This window comes from Pagrus pagrus, assembly GCF_965226575.1.
Source record: "Pagrus pagrus genome assembly, chromosome: 4".
Lineage (NCBI taxonomy): Eukaryota > Metazoa > Chordata > Actinopteri > Spariformes > Sparidae > Pagrus > Pagrus pagrus.
This window is the reverse complement of record NC_140188.1, coordinates 16574149-16584001: the sequence shown is the minus strand read 5'-3', so window position 1 is coordinate 16584001 and position 9853 is coordinate 16574149. Positions and strand designations below refer to the sequence as shown.

The 9853-nt window shown below is 39.1% G+C and overlaps 1 long non-coding RNA gene across 2 annotated transcripts; it reads left to right on the top strand.

Moving 5' to 3' along the window:
* Positions 1–2812: 2812 nt before the first annotated feature.
* Positions 2813–7153, top strand: LOC311255575. 2 transcript variants are annotated; one of them, XR_014622389.1, is made up of 3 exons: positions 2813–2912; positions 3028–3272; positions 6892–7153. It is a non-coding gene; the product is annotated as an uncharacterized lncRNA (long non-coding RNA). The 2 variants fall into 2 exon arrangements; XR_014622390.1 differs by lacking the exon at positions 6892–7153 and adding an exon at positions 6313–6381.
* The last annotated feature ends 2700 nt before the right edge of the window (positions 7154–9853 follow it).

Here is a 9853-nt window from a genome sequence, read left to right as displayed (position 1 = left end):
AAAAAAACATATCATTTTTATAAAACACTACAACACTAGAACCAGGTAAGCTAAAACATGATCATCTAATGATGAAAACATGATGATGTTTTTGTGCCTAAACCTAATGAGACATCAGGCACAGTGTTGTCACAACACAACATTGAAAATTGATAATTTAAATAATTGTACTCATACTGTGACATTTAGGAAAAATAATGCTGCAACAAAACCAGGAGTGTACTCTTGGAGGATGTCAAATAATTCCTGGTTAGCAGTCAGAAAATTAACATTGATAACAAACAGACAGTTCAGAGGGTTAGCCGTGCCTCGAGAAAACAAACAAACTGGCCATCACCGAAAGGCGATGGTGGAAGAGCATGTCTTTGTCTTGGCTCAAAACATCCATCCCACAATACAACATAAACACCAGCTCTGCTTAATGAGGGCTCTTTGAAACTGTCAGATGAAGCCCCACGAGACATAATATAACTGCTATAATAACTAGTGTTATTAGATAATTATGTAATTGATACATCTCTGTCTGACATGTTTTGTTCCAGCAATTGAATTCTATGACAAAGTCCCTAAACGTGGAGACTGAGTGAAAGAACGTCTGACAACATTTACAGTCCACGTAGATACAGTACAAACTTGTTTCTTAAGATAAGTTTTAAAAGTAGGTTTCTCATGAAAATATATCCTTTAAGATGTCCATATATTTGGTTATAGCCAGGTTATATATCATGGTTAAACGGTGTTGAGGAGTGCTCTTTAACAATTTACTTACATTTATAATCCACAAATTTTCCACGAGGCATACAACTGCCGGACAGTGAAAGTAGCTCAGGTGCTTAACAAAACCTTATAAAGCAAGTTTTGGTAAAACACAAATGTATAGCCACTTCAAAAGACAATGCTTTAAGGAAGGTAAAGCTCCTGAGAAGCTACAATATGGTACAAGGTTACTGCGACCTAACAATATGTTAGGTTGCAGTGACCTTTCACCTCAAAAATCTAATCAGTTCTTGGTGTAGGTTTGTGCTAAATTTTACAAAAATCCCTCAATGCATTCTTGAAATATTGTCCTCACAAGATTTGAGGTCACACGAAATTCCCCCACAGCGTTCCTGAGATATCACGTTCACCTGATGTAAGGTTCGAGTGACCTTTGACCTCCAAAATCTAATCAGTTCATCCTTGAACATTTGAAGAAAATTCCCCAAAGCGTTCTTGAGATATCGTGTTCACAAGAATGGCCCTGACAAACCTAAAACATAATGCCTCCGGCCCTGGCTATCACCGGCAAGGAGGCCTGTAAATAGTAAATAACGGTCGAGGAGAGCCTACTTTACCTTTGACCTTATGACAACAATTACGACACCTATGCTTTGATAGCAGGGACCATCTTTCATTGACAGGGTATTAAACCAATGTATTAAGGTGAAATGGAAAAATCATAAACTGTGGGGTCTTGCTACTGTACGACATCAGTGCTTGACCCTGTGCATGTTTTTGGTTAAACAAAACAAAAAGCCACTGTTTGTGCTCCATGAAGTGGGTCAGCTGTTATGAGATAGAAATCATATTGCACATATTGAGACCGACAAAACGGAAAGATGGAGTCATACAAAAGAGCACACAAGAGGTTTGGAGCAGACTGCTCGAACAAAAAAAAAAGAAACAAAATGAATAACAGGAGCAGCTGTTTTGCTTAACATACTCTGACCACACAGGTAGACAAACAATTCCAGTTCTTCAAGCACTCTTAGCAAAATGCATATCAAAGCTTTTAATCGTACTTATCAGTGCTCCATTTTTCAAAATTATGTCCTGCATGTGCTGTAATCCTGCTATAATGGAGATGATATACAAACACAACATGACCACAAATACACAGTAGAGTGGTTGCACAGTCAACAAATCAACTCTTTCAAAAACGACTTCAGGTTTTTGGTTTTTAGGTCTTCAGTACTTACATTAGGCTGGTTAATTCACACTTTTTAAAAACTTTTCCTCACCCCCTGACGCATTTTTGACAACACAAAACTGTCCATCTAAAACTGGTCATAACAGCGCATGGGCCTGCTCTGTAAGCTGTCTATGTTCTGTTGAAAAGTCATTACATTCCCTGTGCAGCTGCAAAAAGTTGCATGCCAGGTCGGATGTTTACCTAGAGTGAGATCACATCAGATAAAGTCCCAATGCTCAGTTTTGAGTATCGCTACAACAGCACAGGTGTTTAATGCACATGTGTGAGGGTATATAAATGCAGATTGTGACACAGAAGCCACCAATTGTTCACCTATGAACTTCTTGGCGATTCTGCCTTTCTTTGTCTTCTAAAGTTGGACATTTACACAACCATTCCTCAATAACTAAACATTGTGCAAAGGTCCATGTATGTTTCATCTGTATAGGCACTTTAGGTTGAGTACATACTTGTTCAAGCATTGGTGGAGCTTAAAAACAAGCTAAGATACAAACATTTCAAACGGATCCAATTTTGAGAGGATCTACTGCTTGAACAGAATTATTTTGTATCACATAAAAGTAATAGAGCGATAAAACATTTAATATTGAGTATCTGCTGACAGTAGATTGAGTCCCATTCTAATAAAATGCACAGTAGGCTTATAAATTGTTTTTCATTTTTGAAAATAACGTTTGGACTTTGAGTTACATGATTGATTTTGCATGAGGTACTGCTTAACATAAAACAGGTGCATTAGCTGAGACATTATAAAGCAACTACCAACCAGACCTCTCCTTATACAGTTGACCTATCTGAACGCCACTGTAGCGTTGTGTTACGCTATCACTTAACTGATGACTCCTCCAGATCACGTCATTGCAAGTAACCTCCCTGTGTAATGATCCCAACAGCAGACAGAGAACAGCGACTATAACAGGAAAGCCAGAAAATGACTTAAGTATGTTTTGCAATTCAAGTAATCCGTCATTTAGTTACATTTTCAAATAAGTAATCCATTCCTGAAGAATCCCTGATGCATGCATACTGTTCCTCTTTCTCTTACTTCTTGACAGGCAGTACGAAGCCACCTGTGGATGTTTAAGCGCAGTTCTGCTGTGTCAGTGCCCAGCTGCAACTCAGCTAGAGCGATGGCCAGAGCAGAGAAGACAGCCTTCACATCGTGAAACATGAGGTGCTGTCGGCTATACAAGCTCATGTTTTCTTATTTTCATAAGAGGCAGCGTCTTAAACTGAATCTCAGCTAAGTTTGTTGTTTGATCGTCAGCAGCCAAAAGGTTGCGCAGCTCCTACCTGTCAGGTATGCTCAGTTTCTGCTTATTTTTATTTACTTCAAATAATCCAACCTTTTTCACTGCAGTTGAATTGCAAAAAAATGACATGTTGTATGAACTTATTAAGATATGCAGCCCTGTACCCGCTCGATTTTATGTTTTGTAGTCAAACTTGAAAGACAAACAAAGAGCTGTAAAGGGGTATTATGCCTGTCAGTCCTGTTATTATAAGCCAGCAGAGTTACAGATCATACAGTATTCAGTGTTGGTAGAGTCAATACATTTAAAGGTAGACGTGCATCCTCTTCTCTTTCTCTTTGACTAATACCACAGCTGTTTTCAATATGATGATCACCCGTTTATCAATACACACCTAAATGACACATTGTAGGAAAATATTTTGATTTGTTTAAGTCTGTTTTAATACATTACTCACATGCCATACAGAGTATAGAGTTACTGGTCATGGTAACCTTTCACAAAGTGGGGACAAAATCCACAGTGGAAAAAAAATGCTTTCTTAAATTTGAGCCAAAACAAATACGAGGCTTCACCAGTCGGAGTTAGCCAACTCAAGTCATTCGCTCCGTTGTGGTATTTGCGTATGGGTTTATTGACATTTTTTGGCCTCCAATGTAACTTCCACAAAGTAAGGCTCAGCACTCAAATGGTGTCCAAGCAAGCAAAAACAAGTCTGTAACTTGTAACTTGGCTAACTCAGACTGCCGAGGCCTCATGCAGCAGCCCAGCCACTATAAAGAGAAGGGACGATTACAGCAACTAGTATGGGTGCATATGGCATGTGACTAAGAAAACTCTTATCCTTTCACACCCTGCAGCAGAGGAAATCAAACCTGTGGTATAAAAATTATGATCACATATTAAAACCAGTTTAATATCTAAGAATGCCACTGCTGTAATAATCATATTGTGTTGATTAATAGGCCCAAACAAAGCCAAAGCAAATGTAATATTACACCAATTACCAATAATACCTGCTCTTTAAAGTTGGAAAATTCATGGATAATGGTCAAGTCAGGAAGGAACTTATGTTTGATCATCTGCCATGATCCTCAAAGGCGCCACAAATTTCTTTCCATAGCCATCCAGTCCTGTAATAATTCCAATGTGCACAGCTTCGCATTGCGAAATATGTAGCTTAAAACTCATTCTGCAGCCCTGTTGTTAATTATGACCCCTATTCCTAAATTTCCCTGCGAGATGCTGTGCATAATTTACACCATGTCCAAGGAAAGTGTGGTGTGCATCATGTATCGTGCTTTGTGTCTGAATAGGACTCCAAAGACAACGAGCTGAGTTTTACAGTTCAGCCTCCAATAGAACATTTATTAGGCGGATTATCCGGAGCTTTCCACCAGGGCTTTGTTCTGGACTTGCAGCGGTATACAGTTTCATTGATTAAGTATTTATTTTACTTTCCCTCCAGTCTCTTTTCATAAGAGAGATGAGCTAAATGATTGTGGAGTAGATTGAACAAACCCCAATGCATAATACTTAAATACTACCAGAGCCACATTCAGAGTCCTGGGAGACCTGTTCTTCCCTGAACTCTATTCTTTAAGCGTTGATGACCCTGTTTCTTTCACTAAAGAAAGAGCTATATTGAGCTAACACGCTGCAGCTCCGACAACTAAATTACACCTATCGTTGAACCCTTTTTGGTTTATTGGTTTAAGCACAAACAAATGTGCCATATTCACTTCTATTTACTAGAATCTAACTGGACAATTTGGGGGGAGTTTACATCATTTTTTGGTCCATTACACAGCAGCCAAGTAAACTATCGACACAATTGTTTTCATGCCTAAAATGTAGCACTGTGCATGACTGAACTGGAGATAAAGCCAGGCAAGGCCTTGAGGTCCAGGTCTGGAGCCTCTGTAAGCCTCTGCTTTATGTATGCATAGTCTGATTAAGGTAAGCAAGCACTAGTATTCATATTCATGAAAACTAGAATGAAATTCAATGGCCAAGTTTATCTGTCAGTTTTAGTGGCGTCTGTGTAACTATGGGTATGTATGAATAGGAGTGAGTATAGAGTATGAGAGTTGGGTAGGGGGAAAATTACAGGTTTATAAGTGTATACAGTAGTATGTGTGAGCATGTGTTTGAGCATGTGTGTAGTATAGTTTCTTTCTCCTGTCAGTGCCCTTGGCCAAGGCACTGGCTTAGATCTGGAATTGGTCCCTGGGCGCCGTACATTGGCTGCCAACTGTCCCTCGGGGATGGGTTAAATGGCGGGAACCAGTTTCACTTCATTGTATGATTGCATGTGATAAAGACTCTTCTTCTTCCTCTTCTAAAAATGATCTCTTATGTTTTATTCACCTTTTCATTATAGTATTTAAGATGCTATGTATAATAATGTATGATGAAATCACTTTGGCTTGCCCCAGACCCATTAGCAGGCGTTGGCCAATCCTATGTTTGATCTTGCTGTCTTTACAGAACCACCCCAGACCCACAGGAGGGAGAGTATATTTATTAGGGGCTGGCAGACCGAGCAAGTTTTAAAGAGAAGTGTTTAGGGGACTCCACCAAATATATATTCCCCCTGTACCAGTCTGGTCCACCAGAGTTTCTGACAGCTGCCAGATCCAGACCTGATCATTACATGATGGAGTTGTCCAGGGGGTGTCTTTTAATATTTCCAATAACACAGCAAAACACAAAAGTTGAAGGTTACCGTTAGCTTTAGGTAGCTAAACCTAGTTGGGAAAGGCAACTACATCTATTTATTAAAGGTTAGGAAATACTTAATGGTTAAATGAGGACAACTAGCTTGAAATGAAAACGTTCCAAAGTGGTTTTCTAGTAGAAATCATCTTGATGTGTGATGGGAACAGAGCCCAGGTTATGAGACATGAAAACCACTGTTGCACCATTATAGTACAACTCTCACATTTCGCTGGACTATTTCAATGATTTACTGCTGTTTTTTATGGTGGCAAGTACTGTTTTTTCTCACCTTTTGTGCTCAAGTCACATTTTCCATTGATTTCACAAACTTTTAGGAGACTTTATTTTATTTCATTTTTAACACAGAAGCAAGCTTGTTGACTGAAACCGGACCTATGGCACCTCGTATTCAAAATGGCAGTGAAACTACAGCGCAAAAACAGTTGAGTCAGGTTTGCAATTTTTTCTAAATTAATTTCTCGTCCAAGCACACAGGTCAGCCAATACATACTGGCGATGGCTGTTTCGAGAGAGATTAGTTTTGATCGTTAGGGGTGGCAGGGAAAGAAACGGCTCAAGAGTGAACATTTCCTCATGAAACAGATGCACTATTCAACAGAACAGGCCTTTTCCTGACAATCCCTTTGGCATATTGTTGCAGTTGTCACACATTCATATAGCTATAAGCTCGCCTGTTAATTTCTGGATGTGGTTTTTGGCACGAAAATATGGATGCTTAATGGGGCAAATCCACTGCGTAATGTCTGTGATATGTCCACTGAACATGCTCAGGAAGGGTTTGGCATTATTGTTCTGTATGCAAGTTAATTAAGTAAGCACTGCCAGCTTGGTCAGAATCTAGGCTCTAGGGAAACAAAAACACCACCCCCCCATTTTCTGTGTCTCCAGTTCTCCTGAAGTGCCTCTTGTTCTCTTGTTTTGCAGCAGCTGTGCTCGCCTGGGAGGGAATGACGAAAGGAAAATGTGAACTAAGATGTGCCCAGGATGTGCCAGTTTTTTTTCTTTTTGTTTGTTGAAGTAGCTGTTGTCTGTTGTCGCCATCTTCCTCCATATTTTAAAAGGTTTACTGTATTGTTTTGTCAGTACCACCGAAGAGAGATGCAACAGGTGGCACACATTACATCGTTTCACACCTGTTTTATAGGTGCATTTGGGTGGCACTGTGGCCAAGTGATTAAAAACCTGCTCTAACCAACTTCAGTTACCAACAAACAATCTGTTTCTGATTTAAAACCAATCACTATAAACTGCCACACAAACGTTTTATGTATGTGGGACCAGTAAAATGACATAGTGACAATATTATGCAGTTGATCTTTAAAAAGACTACAAAATTCAAATAGGAGCTGCTGGTTTTAATGAGAAACAAGTTTTATACATCTCACATAAAGTCAAAATGAGATTTAATTTCAGGTTTTTAAACTAATTTGTCATTCTTAGGGCTATAATATGTTTAAACATTTAGAAATCTGTTTACATGTTTTGTATAAACTCCTAGCTTAACAGTTTTTCCAACTCTGTATACAGCGCCAAAATAGAAAGTATGATTTGCCCTCATTTAAGTGTAACTCAGTACACTGAGGTCAGATCCTCTCAGGAGCCTCAGTAAATACAGGAATGTCATCGAAAATGTTCTTTTAAAAGGCATCACAGAGATTTGTATCTTGTGGCCCCTTGCAGGTATTTTGTCAGGACTGTGTTTGCTTTTACAGCAAGTCATGTCAAAACAGCCCACAACTTCATTGCGCTCAAAGGGAATTTTTTTGTTATAAAATCTGAGCAAATGCACAATTTATTTTGGCTGAGGCTACATCAGGAACTCGTTTCTTGATCCTGGTTTGAGCCGTTTTCAACAAGAGATAAAACTTTATGCTACCCTGGACGGGCGTGATTCAGGATTTTGCGGTTCTGCAGATCCAGATTGCCACATCAGTTGAGAAAAGCTGTCTTGTTTGAAAAGTAAAATCATATTTGGATATTCTCATGCTTTACAGCTTACATCCACACGCTGACAGATAACTTATCTGAAAGCACATCACTGTCATGCAGAACAAAAGACAATGACTTCAAAATGGCAGTGCGGTAGATGAGGCACTTAACTCAGTCATTAAACAGGACCACTGCTAAATATGCTGAAGTAGCATCACGCTAACTTAAGTCATTTTCAAAATCATATCCAGGAATGCAGATGGAGGGTTTTTAGTAAAGATGTGATTATTCTTGTCATCGCAGTCTCTTTCCAGCTGGATGCTATTTCTGTCTGTGATTTTTGACGACTGGCAATAGTCCTGTTTGACATCACCCGAAGCCAATCAGGAGCAAGCTGAGAAGGCAGCAGGAATGCAATATTAATGGACACCAGCTTTTGAATGATCTATTATCAGTAGGTACACGGCTTGAACACAATTATCTGTACTTGTACAGCTTTAAACAGGCCAGAACAGCACCTCTGCAGTGGTTGCTGCTAATGCTCTCCTCATCTTATCTCATGAGCGCTGGTGGCCTGGAGCACTGTTGGGCCTGAGCTTGTGTCTGGCTATTCTCATAGGTTGTGAGCATGCAAAGAGTCAGAGTTAGGAAAAGTAGTGGCACCAACAAAAGAGTAGAATAATTATGACTTACGATTTCAATGTTTAAAAGTGACGCAGCAACTGGCTCGATTTAAGTTAATGCCCATTAGTTGTTTTTAGTAACTTCCTCACTAATTACTGCTTAAACAGAAGTCTTGGTAATTATAAAATAAAAACTAAACGTCTGTTGCTAAACTCGTAACTAAAGAGGTCTGTTAATTTTCATGTACACAAATCATTCAACATCTAGTGGAGCTTGTTTCTGGAATCTGAATTTAATTTTAGTGTGAAATATTACATATTGTTTTACTTTTTTGTTTTCCTCCCGTACTTTTCCACAAGATATTTACATTTTTTAGCATGGATTAAACAGGAAATGAGGATTGGACTTCAAATGACCCGGCACCAAGATGCTTTTTGAAGCCACACGGGGTCTAATAATTGATGTATAATCTAATAACAGAACTTTTTGCAGAGCCAAACCTGTAACAACTTCATAGGTATTACTAATTAGTAAAAGAGAACACTGCATGACTTACTGACCAAATTGAGCATGAGAAACTGCATGAGAACCCAGGAGCGCTCAGTACGCTACTCAACTACTCAGTACTTGGACCACACCCATCTTTAAACTCGGTGAACTATTGCATGTATGTGGTGCTATCACCACAAAATCTACCCACAGACAGAAACACCTGACAAAGTACTCGAAACTGCTTCTGTGGTAGTTACCAATACAATAGGTGTCTCCAGTACAAGTACCTGTTTCATGCAGCCACGACCAGTAAACATATGTACAGTTGCTGCTGATGTGAATGGACTACAGCAAGTTGAATCTGAAGGGATTCTGAAAACATCTTTGAAAATTAAAAACTAGCAGGTTTTGTTGAAATGATCTTCCGGACCTGTATTTTTCATGACGTTGCATGTCTGACAACCACAAGACATCCATGATAATGAAATCTGTTTGTAATCATTTTTGGGGGTCTGTGAATGTACTGTATGTAATTCCTGTAACATCTGTTTTGAAAGTTTTATAGATATTTTCTGGTCCGTTAGAGCGATTTTTTTCTTGATCAACACTGTCTCACATCGCCTCTACATGTTGCCTCTGGTCATAAGGAAACACTCACCTTTGTTAATAATGTGCATCCACAGGTGACAGTTCCCTGGGAACCTTATGTGATATTCACGTTGCCTGAACAGTGCCATATTTTCAAACAAGAACGTAAGTATTTTATGTCAACTTAATATTTACCAGAGGGCCAGTAAATCACTTAATAGCTTGTCTCAGAGTCACCGGTGGAACACAACTG